An 8,198-nucleotide genomic window follows, 5' to 3' on the forward strand; every position below is an offset into this window, starting at 1 on the left:
AGCAACCATAGGAAATACTGACAATAAAGCAAAAGGTAAGTTATCTCATAAAAATGTGAAAAATATTTATGATCAAATTTTTTAGCAAAGGACAGAAGAATACTAGATCAACTAATCTCTTCCATAGGTTCAATACTAAACCGGTAGTAAATTGATCACATCAATATACTAATCAAGGGTGACGTCTAACAACACTGCTTAATGACCGGATAGCATGAAGTATACAATTTACTCTCAAGAACCTGTAGAAGAATAATGTATTAATTCCTTTTGTCCTTATAGCTCTGGGTCACCCTATGATATGGTTCAACTGTCAAATCCTAATAGGCGGCCGACTATGTGTTCATGTAAAAAATAATCGACCATTGAATGACCTAAGAAACTCTTTTCTTCTTTCATTCAATCGCCCTGGCCAAGGTCTTAATTTGGTTGGTTATAATTTATGACAACATGGAGCTTAAACTCATTACCAAGAGTTGACAGATTCTATCTTGATCAATCACTAATTCTACAAGTATTTAATCGTACCCAATATCTTTTCAACTATCGCCCTAGGGCCATAGATGTCTAGTATCAAAGCACAATAAATAACTTGTCAATTACTATGATAATATCCGGTCAAAGGAAACTCTTACATCACATTCTTCGAGAGAATATCCTATTGACAGTTTATGGTAATTCTAACCATTGGGAATTATCCAATGAATCGGTTCAATGATCATATCTCTATATGCATCATCTATTTATGTTATTTAGTTAATGAGATCAACTAATCTTTATCCCATAAAGACGATCACATAAATATTGATCTAACTGGATTACTAATGTCCAAATTAATAATCCTACGATCAAGAACAAAATTTAGATTAAATTGTAAGAGACTTTACTCTCATTATCATGATCTCCATCATGATGACAAGTCTCAAAATTTAATCAAGGACCTTATTAAATTAATCAAGTAATTAATAATAAATATGATAAACGAATATTAAATGCCATATATTTTTATATCAAATAACATTCACAAAAATATGTTCAAATTATCAAATATGAGATTGGATCTAGGGCATATATAATATATCCCTAACATTTAGTAAGAGGGAATTGTTACTAAAATAATTTTTAATAACATAAAGATCAAATCTCATATTTGATAATATATCCCTAACTCATATAACATTTCTTGTTCTTCTACCTTTGAGTTGAGATTTTTGAGAAAAATTTCAACACAATATTTTCATTCAATTTGTTCGCGGGATTTCATTGATCAAAGAGTTGATAGCAAGGATCAGTCTCGGTGTGGATACGCATAGAGTTTTTCACTCTATCAAAGAAATTTAAAACGAGACTCTCTTCACCAGGTACGTCTTAGATCCGATCTTTGACATATAAATAAATTTTATACACTACCCTCCCCAGACCCCACTAGTGGGATTATACTGAGTTGTTATTGTTGTTGTTCTCTCTCCCTCTCTCAATATTATTTTGTAATGGATAATAGTTTGAGGTGCTACATATGGACAAAAATCTTCCCTAATTACTCCTGGCATTTTTGTTTCCATGGATGATTTTAATTTTTTTTTTGGTTCTTTATATTTAGATTTCAGAACACATCAACTTCTTAGGACATTACATGCTAAGCGAGCAAAGTTCAAAAATCGCTCCAAAACTTTATTTTTTGGATAATTAAAAGTTTTTGGCAAGATTTTAAAGTGTTTTCAGAGTGAAAAATATCTAAAAGCAATTTCTTAAAAATGACAAAAACTTCTTAAAAGAAATTTAAACAAACACGCCTTTTAAAAAAAGCGATTTAAACAAAAATGTTAATTCGAGCTACACAAATAAATAAATATTTTTCACATTTTTATGAGATAGCTTACCTTTTGCTTTATTGTCAATATTTGCTATGGTTGCTACCAAACCTCTATTTTTGTTTCCAGATCTTCCAGTCCGAAATTTTGATTTTGGCAGTAATGACATTTAACAAGTTGTGATAGCAAAACACTTAATAGTTAATATTGACTTCACAGTTTGCTAATTCATCTAGCATTTTTTAACCTTCAATCTTTATTTATACTGTAGGATTGTATAGAGGTGTTCATAACACGCAGCGGAAGATAATAACAATTCTAGGAAGAACTTTTCGTGTTTACTTACCCCTATCCTGGGGTAGAGAGACTGTTTCCGATAGACCCTCAGCTTCCTCCCTCCAAGAACTCCCCACCTTGCTCTTGGGGTGACTCGAACTCACAACCTCTTGGTTGGAAGTGGAGGGTGCTTATCACTAGAGCAACCCACTCTTGTCGAGAGAGGGAGAGAGAGAAATCGGCAAAAATACTAAGACTTTACTGGTTAGATTGACTAAATTAGATAAAAATAGACTCTTGAAATATGTTATTTATCTATAAATTGTATGATTATAGACTTGTAAATTTTCTAAATTTGCTATGAAAATTAGTCATGTATGATATTTTGTAGTAAAAATGAATATTCAACTATTTGTACTAACTTAACAGAGCTAGCTTATCAACAGAAAAGTATAAAGTAACAAATGATGATTGATTGTAAAGAACATTGTAATTTTCATTAAAAGGTGATAACATGCATTTTAGTGTTTAAATTCACCGTAACATAATTTGCTGATCTTTTTATTCTGCTCGAACAACTGCACTCAACCAGAATGGCTGTCTAATATGTATTATATTATTTTGATATCGCATGTGTTTGTTTTCACAAGTTATAATTGTGCATTAACGTAGTTTACTAGCAAATGAAGATCATAGCATCTGTATCAATCAAAGAAAGGTTATATAATCACGCAAAAAAGATGAGTTGAGAAAAAAAATATTGCTACTCCATTAAGTTTTTGAACCAGAAGTTTTGAAGGCACTACATATGTCTAAAACTTCTTTAAGACACTATCATTTATTAACACATGGTTTACTTAATTAAGGAGGAGTGTACGTGGTCAAGCCACTAACGGTATAAACAGAATAAATCATGTGAAACGAATAGTCCGCAAGAGAATGTTAATAGAATATTACTAATAGTATTATTATAATGTATATTGGCATCACAAAATTAAAAGATGGATACATAATAATGATATGTTAATTGAAGAGTATTTATATCTAATAGCTTCATTAGAGTATATATTGACATCACAAACTTGATAGAAGATATCACAAACTTGTTAGGTTGCAACATAGTTTGATATGTGACATAAAAATTTTTTTTTTGCATAAACTGAAATGACAATTTTTTTTTTTGCTTTTCAGTGCCATAGATTCAAGCCAAAACATCCAAGTTAAATCTCCCAACCTAGCTCCCAACGCCACCCCACCTGTCACGACCCAAAATCTCACCTGTCATGATGGCGCCTATATGAATACTAGGCAAGCCGAAAAGCTCGATAAACCACAATTTCTCTTAAGTTTGAAAATATAATAATTAAATTCAACGGAAGAAATCTCACAATTTCAAATATAACCCTCCCAAAATCCGGTGTCACTGAGTACATGAGCATCTAAATGAATACAAAGTCTGACTGATAAACATCATTGTCTAAAGTATAGAACAATACAATAACTAAACAGGAAGGGAATCAAGTCTACGGTCGTCCATCAACTACCTTGATACTTTCCAACAGAAATAACTCCAAATTCTAGCAGTCGTCATATCCGGGAGCACCTGAATCTGCACACGAGGTGCAGAGTGTAGTATGAGTACAACTAACTCAATAAGTAACAAGACTAACCTCTGGGTTGAAAGAAATGATGAGCTCCGCAGGTACAGTCCAGTAAAAATAATGGTACAGAAATGTAGGCATGCTTTCAAGTTCAACAGTTAAACTCAATACAAGTGAAATAGATCAATATTGCATGATATGAGGCATATGACATCTCAGTAGAAAGACCTCATGTAAATACTTGTCACAAATTATCCGGTCGCTAGGTACTGTTTATGGCCATTCCAGCCTAGGGGTGTTCCAACCCGTATATAAATACACATCGACTGAAGTCAGTCACCTAGTATCGTATAAGGCCAATCCAGCCCTGGGATAATTTATCCCCAAATATAAATAATACGATCAAGATTCATGCCCTGAAAAATTGCATCCCAAATATATATATATAAATAATAAGTAAGGCAAATCCATGCCCTGGAAAGTCCATCCCGAATATCGATGATCATCTACGCTCACTGGGGGTCATGTACAGATTTCAGAGGGGCTCCTTCAGCCCAAGCGTAATACAAAGCCAATATGGCCTACTGCAGGCGGACAACCCCGATCCATAAAATAGTAAAGCCAATAGGGTCTGCTGCAGGCGGGCAGGCCCGATCCATATAATAGTAAAGCCTATAAGGACTGTTACAGGCGGGCAGCCCCGATCCATATAATAGTAAAGCCTATAAGGCCTGCTGCAGGTGGGCAACCCCGATCCATATAATTATGATGTATAAAGCCATTACGGCTTGCTGCGTTGCGCAGCTCAATCCCATAAATATTCCCACAATGGACAATTATTACTGAGTGTGAAATATATATTTTTGAACAATTAATTCAACAATAACACGATCCCATGGGTCCTAAAATATCGGCACGTAGCCTAAACACGATATTTATCACAAGCCTCATCTCAATTCCTCTAACACATGCCACATGTTCAGATAATAACATGATTCTTTAATTTTACAACTTCACATGATTTATTCAAGACACAACTTCTGTGGTGCACGTCTACATGTTTGTCACCTATTGTGTGTGTCACCTTCAACAATTCATATCATACCAAATTCGGTGATTCATACCCTCAGAACCAAGTTTAGAAGTGTTATTTACCTCAGGGCGTGAAATTCTTTACTCTGCTATGCCTTTGCCTCGCAAATCGGCCTCTGAATGCCTCGAATCTAGTCACAAATAATTCGTTTTAGTCAATAAAATTTATTGGAATTAATTCCATAAAAAATGCTAAATTTTGCATAAAAATCTAAATTTTAGCTCAAAAATCGCCTGTGGGGCCCACATCTTGGAACTCGACAAAAGTTACAAAATCCAAAAGCCCACTCATCCACGAGTCTAACTATACCAATTTTATCCAAATCCGACCCCAACTCGACCCTCAAATCTTCAATTTAAACTAAGAGGGTTTCAAACTTTTCCAACGTAATTCACCAATTATATGATAAAAACAACCATAGATTCGGGTAATTTAACTAATATTGAGTTAAGAACACTTACCCCATTGTTTTCCTTGAAAAACTCTCGAAAATCGCCTCTTCCCGAGCTCCAATCCGTCAAAAACTTTCAGAACTTAAACTCTCTGTACAGACCTCTCTTCTTCGCGAACGCGACAGGTCCCTCGCGTTCGCGAAGCATAAAATGTGCTTCCCAACATTTTCTCTTCGCGTGCGCGAGATACTGCTCGCGAACGCGATGCACAACCCAGCTCCTCTTCGCAAACGCGAGACCCCCTCGCGAACGCGAAGAGTAAATCCTGCTTGCCTGAAATTCCTCTTAGCAAACGCGAGGGCCCACTCGCGAACGCGAAAGAGAAAATCCGAAAAATGCAGCAACAGATATCAACAATCTCACCAAGGCCACAAATGATCCGTTAACCCTCCGGAATACGCCCGAGCCCCTCGGGACCTCAACCAAATACACCAACAAGTCCTAATACATCATACGAACTTCGTCGAGTCTTCAAATCACATCCAACAACACTAAAAATACGAATCACACATAGATTCAAGTCTAATAAACTTTGAAACTTTCGATTTCTACAAACGACGCCGGAATCTATCAAATCAAGTCCGATTGTCCTCAAATTTTGCACGCAAGTCATAAATGACATAACAGAGCTATAAAAATTTTCGGAACTGGATTCCGACTCCGATATTAAAAAGTCAACTCCTCGGTCAAACTTTCAAGCTTAAATTCCTATTTTAGCCATTTCAAGCCTAATTTAACTACGAACTTCCAAATAAAATTTCGAGCACGCTCCTAAGTCCAAAATCACCATACGGAGCTGTTGGAATCATCAAAATTCTATTCCGGAGTCGTTTACACATAAGTCAACATTCGGTCAACTATTTCAACTTAAGCTTCCAACATGAAATTCATTCTTCCAAGGTAACTCCGAAATTCTTTAAAACCAAAACCGACAATTCACACAAGTCATAATACCTCATACGAAGTTATGCAAGACCTCAAATAGTTGAAAGGAGCATAAATGCTCAAAACGACCGGTCAGATCGTTACAATCTCCCCCACTTAAACATACATTCGTCCTCGAACGTGCCAAGAGTTGTTCCTAAGCCTTAAATCACTATTCCATCTTACCACACACGTACCCGGGGGTGATCCCACGTTACCCTATTCCACATAGGCTGACAACACAATACAACTTAAAATCCTTAATTTAACCTTAGCCCAAAAATGAAAATGTCTCAAAGTAGAGGACCGTATTGTAAGTTCAACAAGCACCACCACAACTGTGATGCTATAAGCTCATTATTATTATATATAGTAGAACCCATACACACAAGTTTAATAACAGTAACCAGCTCTTCTATATCTCACATTAACATCACTCGCACGGACAACTCACGTGCTATAGTATCAATATCTGAACCTGCACGGACAACTCACGATAATATCAATAATTTGAATATCAACAGTCTATCAACCAGGAGAGTACCGTAATACCAATGAATATCTATAATTCAAAACAAAAAGCCCTTTTTTAATCGCACACCCTTCTTAGGGATTACCGAGCAACTATAACATTCATCTAAATATATAGCACTGACCATTCCGTTAAGAATTTGTGATCTTCCTTTCAAGGATGAATTGCCACCTCGTACCTATAAATCTAACTCCCTCACAACACACTGCTATGCTCAAATCTAAATTGCACCTCCTGAACAAGCCGAATGACATATGCTCTTTTAGCACAATCAACACTCAAATAAGTAACCCTACCTTAACACCACCAATAAAATTCATACTTCGTACGCACTACATCCTTCAAAATAACAACTTACTCATTCCATAATTTTCATACTTTCATAAAGCGCAATGCAACACGCATTCAAGAAATTTTATTACTCGAGTCATACCCGATCTCAACCTATGCAAGTCATAACTAATCAACAAGTATACCTCGGACCAAAACTAATACCACACCTAATTGTGCAATCAAATCATAGATAGCAGACTCCCCCACTTGGCCCAAGGCCATGTAACAAAACATCTGATATCTCACCATACCCAGTTAATATCTAAATTGACCATACTAAGCAATAAAAGACCAACTCAGGTCTCGTCCCCAAAACAATTTCCACACAAGACCAATACACCTGATACACAATTATAGTATCGCCCATCGGCGTAGATACATGAGCAGGTGAAACTAAGGGCTCACGGGGCATATCCAAAAATGAACAAAATATGATGAAACAAGGGTCAAATAATATAGATGCCTCCCTGTGGTACACTGAGACAATACCTGTGATCACTGCATCTGAAGTAACAACATCTGGCTTGGCAAGAAAAATATAGAATCGGCCCTGACCGCCACCGGATCGGCCTACCCCTCTTGGGCGACCCCTAGCTGACTGAGCTCCACCCTGAGCTGGCTGAGAGGGTGGTGGAGCAACTGGTACAGAAGTAGTAGCCTGACTCCTCTGCTGAACTGTACCTCGCGTACGACGAGGATAATATTTCCTCACATGGCCCAGCTCTCCACACTCATAGCATTCCATCTCGAAGAATGGTGGCGAGTTCTGAGGCGGACCTCGAAAATCAAAATGACTACCAGAAGGACCTGGTACATATGATCCTTGAACTGATGGTGCACGGAGCGTACTCGGGGCTGGAAGTGCACTGAGAGATGACTGACTCTGATGAGAACTGTATGAATCATGGTTAGATGATGCACCACTGTGAACTGGATGACTCGTCTGAGCGTGTCTGTAAGAACGACCCTTACCGCGGTAAAACTGACCCCCTGAAGGAACACCGCTGTAATCACCTGAACCACGAGGCCTTTTAGCCTCTCTCTCTCCACGTTCCTGGATACGAACCATCTTTATCTGCTGAGCAATGTCCACTACCTCATCAAAAGTAGAATTAGAGACTCTCTCTCTAGTCATAAGTAACTGCAGTTGATATGTGAGGCCATCAATGAACCTCC

The sequence above is a fragment of the Nicotiana tomentosiformis genome, chromosome 2 (assembly GCF_000390325.3).
Source record: "Nicotiana tomentosiformis chromosome 2, ASM39032v3, whole genome shotgun sequence".
Taxonomy (NCBI): domain Eukaryota; kingdom Viridiplantae; phylum Streptophyta; class Magnoliopsida; order Solanales; family Solanaceae; genus Nicotiana; species Nicotiana tomentosiformis.